Here is a 13,301-nt window from a genome sequence, read left to right as displayed (position 1 = left end):
TTTGGAGAAGTGCACTAAGTATATCACAACTACCGGAAGTACGAAGCGCTGATGCTCGCTATGGCCCGAAAATAGTCCTTTCATGAATTTCAAAATTTTTACCACCTTTTCTAAGATAACTTTTTACCTAGAAATATTTTGTTAAAACATGTAGAATAAAAAAGGTGTAGAATTTCAAGGTCTTTCAAATGACATCTCGAGAAAAGGGCTGGCCCCTTACATTAAGGGCCTGGAGGGGCCGAAAGTTTTTCTTTTATAGCTCAAAAAGTGTTGACAATTTGTGATACATCAAAGAAGCAAAGTTGGTCAAAATTTCAAGGTTAATCTATTGAAGTCGTCAAAATACGTCCGACGTCGCCACTTCCGGCCAAACCGGAAGTAGACGAAAAAAGCGTATTTCCGCCGTTCTTGACAGGTTTTTTGGTAACATATGTCTTTGGGAGCATTAAAACTAATTTTCCGTCCGTCGTCGTCACTTCCGGTCAAACCGGAAGTAGCATAAAATGGCTTATTTTTGCATTAATTAACATGGATTTAGAGGATTCAAACCATTTTTGGCGTTATTTCTCATTTCTGTTAAAAATGAAAGCTACTTCCGGTCAAACATGACGGAAGACCTACTCGTTGCTTTGCAACGAGCTTTGCTCTAGTTCTTTTTTTTTTCCTAGACGCCAACTTTGAGACCTCGTAACTCGCTCATTTCTTAACGGATTTCGCTCAAATTTTCAGAGTTTTTGGACGTTACAAAACTCAATTTAAATGTTTTCAAACATTTCAAAAATTCCCTTCCGCTTTTGAGTTATTTCCCTTTAAATGAAAATTTGATGCTGTTTGTTTCCAGACAAAGGCTCAGAAACGACAAAAGCTGGAGCAGAATGTCTACTGCATTTAAATACTAGAAGAATTGAAGTTGTGCACATCGGTTTTTCTTTTTCGATTTCTGCGCTCAAAACGGTGCTAGATAGGGGTCAAAAATAAGAATGCCTAAAAGTGCAAAAATTTACATCTATTTCCTTATGTATCTTTTAAACTAAAAATAATTTGTTAAGACATGTTTCACAAATATTGTGCATAATTTTAAGATCTATCATTTGACATCATTAAAAAGGGGCTGGCCCCTCAAATTAGGGGCCAAGGGCGCTCGAAAGTTTTTGCTTTATAACTTAAAAACGGTAAATATTTCGATATGGTTATTGATTTGAAATGGGACCTTTAGCATCTTATTGATCTCATGAAAACGTTATTTTGTTCTAGTCATGTTTTATTAGATGAGCAGAAAACTTTATAGTCCATGTACAGGTAAGTGATTTTATACGGCAAGTGAAGAAGAATTCTATATGCGTACGCGTATAACACGTATAACTGAAATTAACTGGATAAGAATAATATACCTAGCTAAATTGAATGTTAAACTTTGTTGAAATAAGATTTTTAACGTATTCTCTAGCTGGATGTCATATAGATTATTCAGAGACAACTTTCTCCCTGTGTTTAGTGTAAAGAACAAGACGGGAGAGAGGAAAAATATTTTTAAGTATTAATATTCAATGTAGCATTATTTATTTTAAAAAAAAATCAAGCTTAAGATAATTCACTGTCATTCAATTCATGCATCGTGAATTTTCCTCGGACCCTGAAAGTTTCGTGTGTACAGTGTGCGTGTTTTGTGTGTACAGTTATCGCATGGTTATGACACCCGTTTATCGATCGCGCATTGAACTGTATACATTCGTGAGGTCAACATTATTGCTCTTTGATTTTTACTAGAGTCCTAGATTTAAGATCAAGAAAACATGTCATTTGCGCTAATCGTAAGAATATTTCTATACACAAATTTTAAGGTTTTCTTGAACATGATTTAAAAGTGTTGAATGTCGGATTCTATTCTTTGACGAATGAATAAAAGGGGCTGCGTTTACACGCGCTTTTCTCATCTGCTGAGGTTTCTATGGACGAGTTCATCGGTTACACTGAAGGGTGACACAGGATGACCTGTCGATAACTCTGCCAATTTTGATAGTGATTTTAATTGCACATGTACCATAAACATGATACATTAATGTTCAATTCTACCCTTGTGAAGTCCATTATAGTCTCATTATTTAAAAAAAATTGGGGATATCAATACTGCAACTTGTTTTTGATTTGTGCGGATGATTCTATTATTGGAAAGGTACACACGTAGTACGACGATTTTTTAGGCCCCGTCTCCCCCTCCACTTTGAAGTAATTGCAATCGTTACATGTATATGGGCCTATATCAAGTTATTCTAATTGCTTTATATCAGAAAAATTTGCGATGTTGTTTAAATTAGCAAATACCTATAAACATTGCACAGTAAATTGTAAGTGGAAGTGACGTTTCCAATTCTCATGAAAATCGTAAATGAAGCAACTTTGAGATTTGCATGAATTGATACATAACTTATAATTGCATTGTACCGAATGTATTCCTTTTATTTCTTCGAATAAAAAGAATATCACTATGACACGATTTTACGGGTACATGATGGTAACTAAATACATGCTGTTTTACACGGAAGAGCCCCCCAAAATATTATACATTCCGAGCTTTCAGAATACGAGAGAAAAAAATGAATAATTAGAAATTTTTTTTTAACAAATTCAAAATTGTTTCTGAGAAAGCCATGTAGTTGCATACAAACATTCCAAGCCATTCTTTCATGTTTCTTGGACTAAAAGAGATAATTATATTTCCTCTCATCGCGATACGTAACCCCCTTCCCTCAAATGATACGTTCTCCTTCAGAGTCGAGAATGTCAGTTGGTTAGTTTGTTCAGGTACGTACAGGTCAGGACTAGTGTTGAAATCCATGATTAATCCATAATCTATTATAATGTTAACCAACAATCATACGCGACTTTTTTTTATTCACAGGTCGTCAAATAAATGAAAAAAAGATTAGTATGCGTCACTAAACTTTCCTGTATATAAACGTTTTAATTTCTAAAATTTGTGCCGATTAAAGTGTTCATTCGAGCATCGAAGTGTATACATGTATTAGTTTCTTTGGGTAAGGGGGGGGGGGGGGGTACAGTTTTTACTGCGTTTGATTTCCGGAATTTTGCAATGCTTTTCCGACACTTAATAATTTCATTTCTAACATTCATTTTTTTTCATTCTGGATTTTTATACTATATTTCAAGCAATTTAAAGTTAACAAAGAAGATGGAATCATTATTTTAATAGAATATATTTGGTTAAATTAACACAAGTGAACTTGTGATGAAAATTTATTAAACGAAAGTCAAGCAATAAAAAGTTAAAGTTTGTTTTTTGAAAAATAAATCAAATCAAGTCACAGAAAACGAAGACAGGTTGTAAAGCTCACACACCGACACACACACAAACGTTTTGGTAACTCGGAATAGTCCAGAGTAAAACTATATTTTCTTGATGACGGAATGTCCTGTACATCTAATGTTCACGTCCGGGATAGTCCACGGCGGATCTAAAAACTCTCTCACACAACATACAGGATTCACTCAAATTTCAATTAACACATTTACGCAATTTATATCATACATACAAGTCAGACGCTCTTTGATGTAGAGGATTGACACTAATTCCTTAGATTAATACTTAGTGACAAATTCCTTTTTACTATTTAAACTCAAATTGATAGGTTTATAACTTAAGCATATGTCACAAACAAGCATTAAAAATAATTCTTTTCATAAAATTAAATTTTGTTTAAACAATATAAATCACTAGCAGCGCAAAGACAGACTTTTAAAAAAAATCAGAGGTGGAATCAGGCGAATTAAATCCTTTTATGGTACCACCAACCCCGTAACGAGACATCTCATCGAAATGACCGGTCTCTGCGTCTTGAACCTCCAAGAACATGTATTGCATGTTCTTGAATAATTTGTATTAATAAGTCTTTAAGGAAATCTCATGTAGGAAACCTGATTTATATTCTAATATATTCTTAGTATTGTGTATTTTTTTTTAATTATTCGTACTTCTCAATCTATCATGTTCAAATTACATGTATTTATTTTTTAGGGAACATTAAACCTTATTCGTCTGACAGCCAGTCTGTCCATCTGTCACGAGAACTTGATAATATCTATTGAATGAGTTGAAATAGGACTTTGATATTTCACATGAGCATTATTTGTGACATCTGATTTTCAAATATACTGTGATTTTTGACCCTGTGACCTTGATCTTGGAGCTTGACCTACTTAAAAAAAACATTACTTTAAATTGACCATAACTTTTGAAAGCTTCCATTTTATAAAAATGTATTAACTGTGACAACACCTTTTAAAATTCACTAATTTTTTACCCTTTGACCTTGAAGTTTGACCTGCTTTTCAAAAACATTAACAATACTCATACCTTTTGACTGAGAAGAGATAGGGCTTTTATTTTATCCCTATGAATTACCTATGACAAATCTTTTCTAAATACACTGACTTTTGACAACTTGACCTTGAGGCTTGATCATAACTTTTTTAATGAGGAGAGATAGGGCTTTCATATTACACAAACATCACAATGTCATGTACGTAACCTGTGATAAAATCATATCAAATACTAGTATATCATGAACTTTGACCTTGAAGTTTATCCGGCTTTTCCAAAATTTAAACATTGCTTAAAATTGACCATAACTTTTTACACATGTATATTAGCTGTTACAAGGCCTATCTAAAAAAAAAAGGTATGGCTTAAATCATGGAGAGTGTGTTATGGCCTTGAATCAAGGTCATTTAGGATAAGATATTTTGACTGGATGCATTGTTTGAAAAAATCATGTGTGAATTTGTCAATACAGTAGCACACAAATGGGGTATGCTCATCACCATCTTGTGTCATGGTGTGACCCAAGGTCATTTTGACAAGGTCAAGGTCGCAAACATTCCTTTACTATCACTTTTTTAATAGTAAAACATAATAAGATGATATCTACCCTTAAAAGATTGCTTTGTCATTAGAACGTGGCATGACCTTGACTCAAGGTCATTTCTCTCTGTCCGTAGCTTCGACGGAAGACCTACTCGTTGCTTTGCAACGAGCTCGGCTCTAGTTTGTTTCTATTTTTAAGCAGTTCTTGTTATGATACTAGGAAGTGAATGTCCTCTCGTTTCTCTCTCACATAAATTTCTCTTATGTATTTATTAAGGTCTTCCGCTCAGGCGGAAGACCTTCTACTGATTCTGATGGTTAAGATTATTAAAGTCTTCCGTTTCCAACGGAAGACCTTCTACTGATTCTGTTGGTAAAGATTATTAAGGTCTTCCGTCTTCAGCGGAAGACCTTCTTGTTATTCTTAGGTTTCTTTTCCACTATTTTTATTATTAAGGTCTTCCGTCTTCAGCGGAAGACCTTCTTGTTATTCTTAGGTTTCTTTTCCACTATTTTTATTATTATTACTGTTTTTTTTTCTTACCGATTTTGTGCACGCGAGTTCTCAGAAACGGCTCGATGGATTTTCATGAAACTTTCAGGGCTGATAGAACATCAAACAAACCTGATATATAATTTTTTGTTTTGATGACGTCACTTCCGGTTTTGAGATTTTCGCGATTTGTTGATTTTTAGAGGGTCACTTTGTCCGCTAGTTTTCTCAAAAACGGCTTAGGATAGAAACTTGAGTTTTTCAGCAATGATAGATCAATATATGTAGATGTGACATACGTATTTCATTTTCACCGGAAGTGCTGCATGCCGACGCTCGCTATGGTCCGAAAAGGGGCATGTCCAGAATTTTGAAATTTCTAACACTTTTTCTTCGATATCTTTTTACATACAAATATTTCGTTAAGACATATAGAACAAAAGAAGTGTAAAATTTCTTGATCTTTCAAACGATATCTCGAAAAAAGGGCTGGTCCCTATAATTAAGGGCCGAGAGGGGCCAAACGTTTTTCCTTTATATCTCAAAAAGTATTGAGAATTTGTAATACGTCAAAGAAGCAAAGTTGTTCAAAATGCTAAGCTTAATCTATCTGGATCGTCAAAATTCATCCGGCGACGTCACTTCCGGTCAAACCGGAAGTAGTACGAAAATGCATATTTTTGCCGTTCTTGACATATTTTTGGATAGCACATGTCACTGGAAGCATAAAAACTTAATTTTCCGTCCGTCGACATCACTTCCGATCAAACCGGAAGAAGCCAAAAATAGCTTATTTTTTAAGGTTTTGACGCAAAATTGAATTTTTAAAGTCAATGGAGACAACTTAGCTCATTACTTTCTTTTGTTGACGTCACTTCCGGTCAAAACAGGACGGAAGACCTACTCGTTGCTTTGGAACGAGCTTTGCTCTAGTTATTATTATTATTGTTTTTTTTTCTTACCGATTTTGGGCACGCGATTTCTCGAAAACGGCTGGATAGATTTTCATGAAACTTTCAGGACTGATAGAACATCGAACAAACCTGATATATAATTTTTTGTTTTGATGACGTCACTTCCGGTTTTGAGATTTCCGCGCTTTAGTGATTTTCAAGGGGTCTCATTGTCCATCATTTTTCTCGAAAATGCCTTAAGACAGAAACATGAGATTTTCAGCGATGATAGAGCAACGTGTGCTCTTTTGTCACACACCACTCTATTTCTCCGGAAGTGCGGCTCGTCGGCGCTCGCTATGGGCCGAAAAAAGTCCTATCGCGAATTTCCAATTTTTTGACACCTTTTCTACGATATCTTTTTACCTAGAAATATTTTGTTAAAACATGTAGAACAAAAAAAGTATAGAATTCCGAGATCTTTCAACTGATACCTCGGAAAAAGGGCTGGCCCCTTAAATTAGGGGCTGAGAGGGGCCGAATGTTTTTTCTTTATATCTCAAAAAGTATTTAGAATTTGTAATACGTCAAAGAAGCAAAGTTGTTCAAAATTTCAAGCTTAATCTATTGGAGTCGTCAAAATACGTCCGGCGACGTCACTTCCGGCCAAACCGGAAGTAGTCGGAAAACGCGTTTTTTTTTTACTGTTTTCGACAGGATTTGGGGTTACATTTGTCTCTGGGAGCATAAAAAGTAATTTTTTCGTCCGTCGTCGTCACTTCCGGTCAAACCGAAAGTAGCAAGAAATGGCTTTTATGAAGTTTTTGATGCAAAATTGAAATTATAAAGTCACTGGAGACTACTTAGCTCATTGCTTTCTTTTGTTCCGTCACTTCCGGTCAAAACCGGACGGAAGACCTACTCGTTGCTTTGCAACGAGCTTTGCTCTAGTTATTCTTTTTTTTCTTCTACTTCCTAGACGCCAACTTTGAAGCCTCATAACTCACTCATTTCTCAATTGATTTTGCTCAAATTTTCAGAGGTACTAGAAGTACTAAACTCTATCAGAATGTTGTCTAAAATTTCAAAATGTCACTTCCGGTTTTGAGTTATTTCCCTTTAAACGAAAATTTATAGGCTTTCGTTTCCAGACAAAGGCTCAGAGACGGCTAAAGCTGGAGCCAAAATTTCACTGATTTTAGATAATAGAAAGATTGAAGTTGTGCACATCGGTTTTTGTTTTTCGATTTCTCTAATCAAAATGGCGCTATATAGGGGTCAGAAATTAGAACGCTTAAAAGAGCCAAAAATTACTCATATTTTGCTTTTTATCTTCTAAACTAAAAAATATTTTGTTAAAATATATAGAACATAATTTGTGCAGATTTAGAAGATCTTTGAAATAATATCTCGGAAAAAGGGCTGACCCCTAAATTAAGGGATCTAGAGGGGCCAAAAGTTTTTTCCAGATATCTCAAAAAAGTATTGAGAATTTGTTATACATCAAAGAAGCAAACTTGTTGAAAATCTCTAGAAAAATCTACTGATATCATCAAAATACGTCCTGTGACGTCACTTCCGGCCAAACCGGAAGTAGTCCGAAACTGCATATTTTTGCCGTTTTTGACATGTTTTGGGGAAATATTTGTCACTGGAAGCATAAAACTTAATTTTCCGTCCGTCGACGTCACTTCCGGTCAAACAGGAAGTAGCAAAAAATGGCTTACTTTTGCAATTTTCAACATAGATTTGGAAGATTTAAATCATTAGAGACGTCATTTCTCTTTTTTTAAAAAATAAAAAGTACTTCCGGTCAAACAGGACGGAAGACCTACTCGTTGCTTTGCAACAAGCTTTGCTCTAGTTCCTATTATTCTTTTTTTTTTCCTAGACGCCAACTTTGAGACCTCGTACCTCGCTCATTTCTTAACGGATTTCGCTCAAATTTTCAGAGTTTACTCAATTTAAATGTTTTCATACATTTCAAAAATTCCCTTCCGCTTTGAGTTATTTCCCTTTAAATGAAAATTTGGTGCTGTTTGTTTCCAGACAAAGGCTCAGAAACGACAAAAGCTGGAGCAGAATGTCTACTGCATTTAAATACTAGAAGAATTGAAGTTGTGCACATCGGTTTTTCTTTTTCGATTTCTGCGCTCAAAACGGTGCTAGATAGGGGTCAAAAATAAGAATGCCTAAAAGTGCAAAAATTTACATCTATTTCCTTATGTATCTTTTAAACTAAAAATAATTTGTTAAGACATGTTTCACAAATATTGTGCATAATTTTAAGATCTATCATTTGACATCATTAAAAAGGGGCTGGCCCCTCAAATTAGGGGCCAATGGCGCTCGAAAGTTTTTGCTTTATAACTTAAAAACGGTAAATATTTCGATATGGTTATTGATTTGAAATGGGACCTTTAGCAACTTATTGATCTCATGAAAACGTTATTTTGTTCTAGTCATGTTTTATTAGATGAGCAGAAAACCTTATAGTCCGTGTACAGGTAAGTGATTTTATACGGCAAGTGAAGAAGAATTCTATATGCGTACGCGTATAACACGTATAACTGAAATTAACTGGATAAGAATAATATACCTAGCTAAATTGAGTTATTTTTAAGTATTCATATTCAATGTAGCATTATTTATTTTAAAAGAAATTCAAGCTTAAGATAATTCACTGTCATTCAATTCATGCATCGTGAATTTTCCTCGGACCCTGAAAGTTTCGTGTGTACAGTGTGCGTGTTTTGTGTGTACAGTTATCGCATGGTTATGAAACCCGTTTATCGATCGCGCATTGAACTGTATACATTCGTGAGGTCAACATTACCGCTCTTTGATTTTTACTAGAGTCCTAGATTTAAGATCAAGAAAACATGTCATTTGCGCTAATCGTAAGAATATTTCTATACACAAATTTTAAGGTTTTCTTGAACATGATTTAAAAGTGTTGAATGTCGGATTCTCATCTGCTGAGGTATCTATGGACGAGTTCATCGGTTACACTGAAGGGTGACACAGGATGACCTATCGATAACTCTGCCAATTTTGATAGTGATTTGAATTGCACATGTACCATAAACATGATACATTAATGTTCAATTCTACCCTTGTGAAGTCCATTATAGTCTCATTATTTAAAAAAAATTGGGGATATCAATACTGCAACTTGTTTTTGATTTGTGCGGATGATTCTATTATTGGAAAGGTACACACGTAGTACGACGATTTTTTAGGCCCCGTCTCCCCCTCCACTTTGAAGTAATTGCAATCGTTACATATATACGGGCGTATATATATATCAAGTTATTCTAATTGCTTTATACCAGAAAAATTTGCGATGTTGTTTAAATTAGCAAATACCTATAAATTGTAAGTGGAAGTGACGTTTCCAATTCTCACGAAAATCGTAAATGAAGCAACTTTGAGATTTGCATGAATTGATACATAACTTATAATTGCATTGTACCGAATGTATTCCTTATATTTCTTCGAATAAAAAGAATATCACTATGACACGATTTTACGGGTACATGATGGTAACTAAATACATGCTGTCACGGAAGAGCCCCCAAAATATATACATTCCGAGCTTTCAGAATACGAGAGAAAAAAAATGAATAATTAGAAAATTTTTTTTAACAAATTCAAAATTGTTTCTGAGAAAGCCATGTAGTTGCATACAAACATTCCAAGCCATTCTTTCGTGTTTATTGGACTAAAAGAGATAATTAAATTTCCTCTCATCGCGATACGTAACCCCCCTTCTTCAAATGATACGTTTTCCTTCAGAGTCGAGAATGTCAGTTGGTTAGTTTGTTCAGGTACGTACAGGTCAGGACTGGTGTTGAAATCCATGATTAATCCATAACCTATTATAATGTTAACCAACAATCATATGCGACTTTTTTTTATTCACAGGTCGTCAAATAAATGAAAAAAAGATTAGTATGCGTCACTAAACTTTCCTATACATAAACGTTTTAATTTCCAAAATTTGTGCCGATTAAAGTGTTCATTCGAGCATCGAAGTGTATACATGTATTAGTTGCTTTGGGTAAGGGGGGGGGGGGGGTTACAGTTTTTACTGCGTTTGATTTCCGGAATTTTGCTATGCTTTTCCGACACTTAATAATTTCATTTCTAACATTCATTTTTTGTTATAACCTCCGTACGTTACGGAGTTCTTGCATGTGGTGAGTTGGGATAGCCATAAAAACAAAACGAAGAAAGATTTACGTGTAAAATTTCATTTTATTACATGTAATACATAACCATTTTTAAGCGCTAAGCGCAGCGCAAAGCGCTTTCTGTCAGCGTAAATCTACTTCCGTTCTGGATCCAGCGCCACTATAAGCAAGTTATATAACTCTTGTTATTCGAAAAATATGCAACTGGAAATCCCTGACTCTCTCCCTGCTATTTTAGTGTACCGATGCGTTACGTGTATTTCTAATAATAGGAAGCAATTAGTAAGTTAAAGGGATATTCCACAGTTAGTAGATAAAAGCAGTTCTTCTCATGTTCTTCTCTATACAATTTGTAGTTCATTTAAATCATATCGGCACACATTTACTTTTGTATCATGTAGGTAATAATTGCATCTATTGCACAAATACTTAATTAAAAGCATTATATTATTTATCATGTACATGTAATATAGTGATTGAATAAGTACATAATTTAAAACTCAGATGGGATTTTAATAATCAATTTAAAAAAAAAATAAAATTGATTAACAATGTACTACTTACATAATATAGTGTGTTCTTTATAACATATATCCAAAAAACTATTATTATTTTTTTCTTATAGACCCTTACTTCAGGCAATGTAACTAAAACAAGCCTTCCTTTTAACACCTTGCACCATGTTGAGAGCTATCGGTGAAGTTGATTTTCGCATCTAAGTATCAATTAGTAACAGACTGCAATGCATTTATGGTTATTTTAATGTCTTTACTTGTGTTGAAGTCTATACTTGTATCATATGGGTAAAACATATTATGTAAATAATTCGAAAGGAAAGGCAGTCTCTGTGGCTGTACAGACATTTAGGGCATGTGGTGATTGTGTTTTCAACGAATCCATTCAAATAGTAAAACTTATTTCTCAGAATATTGTGCTTTAAAATTTTGTGCGTAGTGTGCAGTATATGTCGAAAATGCTAAAACCTTAATTAACGTTCTTCGCAATAGACAGGAATAGGGCTAATGCAATGTTAAGCAAACAAAATAAAACAATGTTGTATATCTTTATGAAGATTTATTAATACTTGAGATTAATACTTGCATATATATTTTCTTTCTTGGTCTCTTGAATTATACCTATCATTAAAATAGCAGAAAAATAATGAGCAATTATTATCAGTATTCCTTTTTAAATATGGCACAACAATGCCGTAAAGATGTTATACCTCTCAGCATGTTTTAATGGTAGTGAAGATCATACATACACAAGTAAAGAATGTTGTAAAGCATCAAGCGTCCGTAAGAAATACTGAAGCATTTTAAATTAATTTTTACAATAGTCAAAAAATGCTTTTGGGGGTTTAATATGGAATGCCATATACGACAGCCAACTGCTTACTGCCAACTGTCAGCTGCTTACTGCTAACTGCCAAACATATTTGAATAAATTTTATTTTTAAATTGATATTCATGTGAATTTGTTTTTTAAAAAAACAGGCGCGGATCTGGAACATTTTTTCCAAGAGGGTCACTCCATCTTCGCTAGCCAAGAGTTTCCGATCCGTAATCTACTCTACAACGTTGTAGAGTAGATTTCGGATCGGAAACCCTTGGCTAGCGAAGATGGGGTCACTCATGTTAAGAAAAAAATCCAACCCAGAAATTTCTTGACAAGAAAAAAAAACGTAAAGTCCTTTCCTTAATGTGAAAATTTATTTCGGCCGGGGAGAGGGGGTTCTCATGCGTCATACCTTCATGTCTATGACATTTTTTATATAAAAACTTAACACGAAACCGCGTTTTCGGGGGGAGGGGGTGGGTTCTAAAGTCCCTTTTAGTTGATTTAATTTATACATTGAATAACTTTTAGTTGGTTTAATTTGTGCATTAAATAACTTTACAAATTTCAGAGGGGTGGTCTGGACCTCTCTCTCTCTCTAGATCTATGCATGTAAAACATATCATATTTGTAAAAAGCAAAGAGATATAAATGTTTGATCGGCGTTTTTTACGTGGAGGGTCCAAGATCAGTTTTAGTTCGTTTAGTTTATACATTAACCCATGACTGTACAAATTTTAAATGCCCCACCCCCAACCCCAAGACATTTGCATGTGAAACATTATAACACAGAGAGATGATATACATCTTTAATTTGAGGGAATTATATAGAATATAACGGAAAATATAAATTTATTTTCAAAACATCTTTATCTGCGAAACGACAGATCTTCTTTTTGTAATTTTCTCTCTTCAAAGGTTTTGTTGTCTCCGGGGGTGGGGGTGTTACTTCTTCTAAGATTAAAAGCAGAAAAAAGTCATTTTATTACTTACATGTATTTCAAATAAGAAAATAAAAATATACAATGTATTTTATCAATGGCATACACTGTATATTGAATATTACATAAATTAAAACATAATGGTCATTTAGTCAATTTAATTTTACCAGGGTGACCTCTTGGAAAAAAATGTCCTGGACCTGCGCCTGTTTTTCTTTTGTTTGTTTGTTTGTTTTTTTTTTTGAAAATTCATATAGATATCAATATAAATATAAAATTTATTCAGATATGTGTGGCAGTTGGCAGTAAGCAGCTGACAGTTGGCAGTAAGCAGTTGGCTGTCGTATATGGCATTCCATAGTTTAATGTGTTTTTTTTATTCTAAAGAAGAAAAGTGTAAAAAAAAAAATTATTGTAAAAAAAGAAATATTTACAAATGAGTAAAACAAATTGTGATATCAGCACAAATGTTACAACAGTATTTGCCATAAATCATGTATTTGAAAATCAGAGATTGAAGGATCATGAGGATAGCATCGAAAGATAAATATAATACAT

This window comes from Saccostrea cucullata, unplaced genomic scaffold, assembly GCF_032062105.1.
Source record: "Saccostrea cucullata isolate Sc308-1 unplaced genomic scaffold, CSIRO_AGI_Scuc_v1 ctg15953, whole genome shotgun sequence".
Classification (NCBI taxonomy): domain Eukaryota; kingdom Metazoa; phylum Mollusca; class Bivalvia; order Ostreida; family Ostreidae; genus Saccostrea; species Saccostrea cuccullata.
This window is presented reverse-complemented; position numbering follows the sequence as displayed.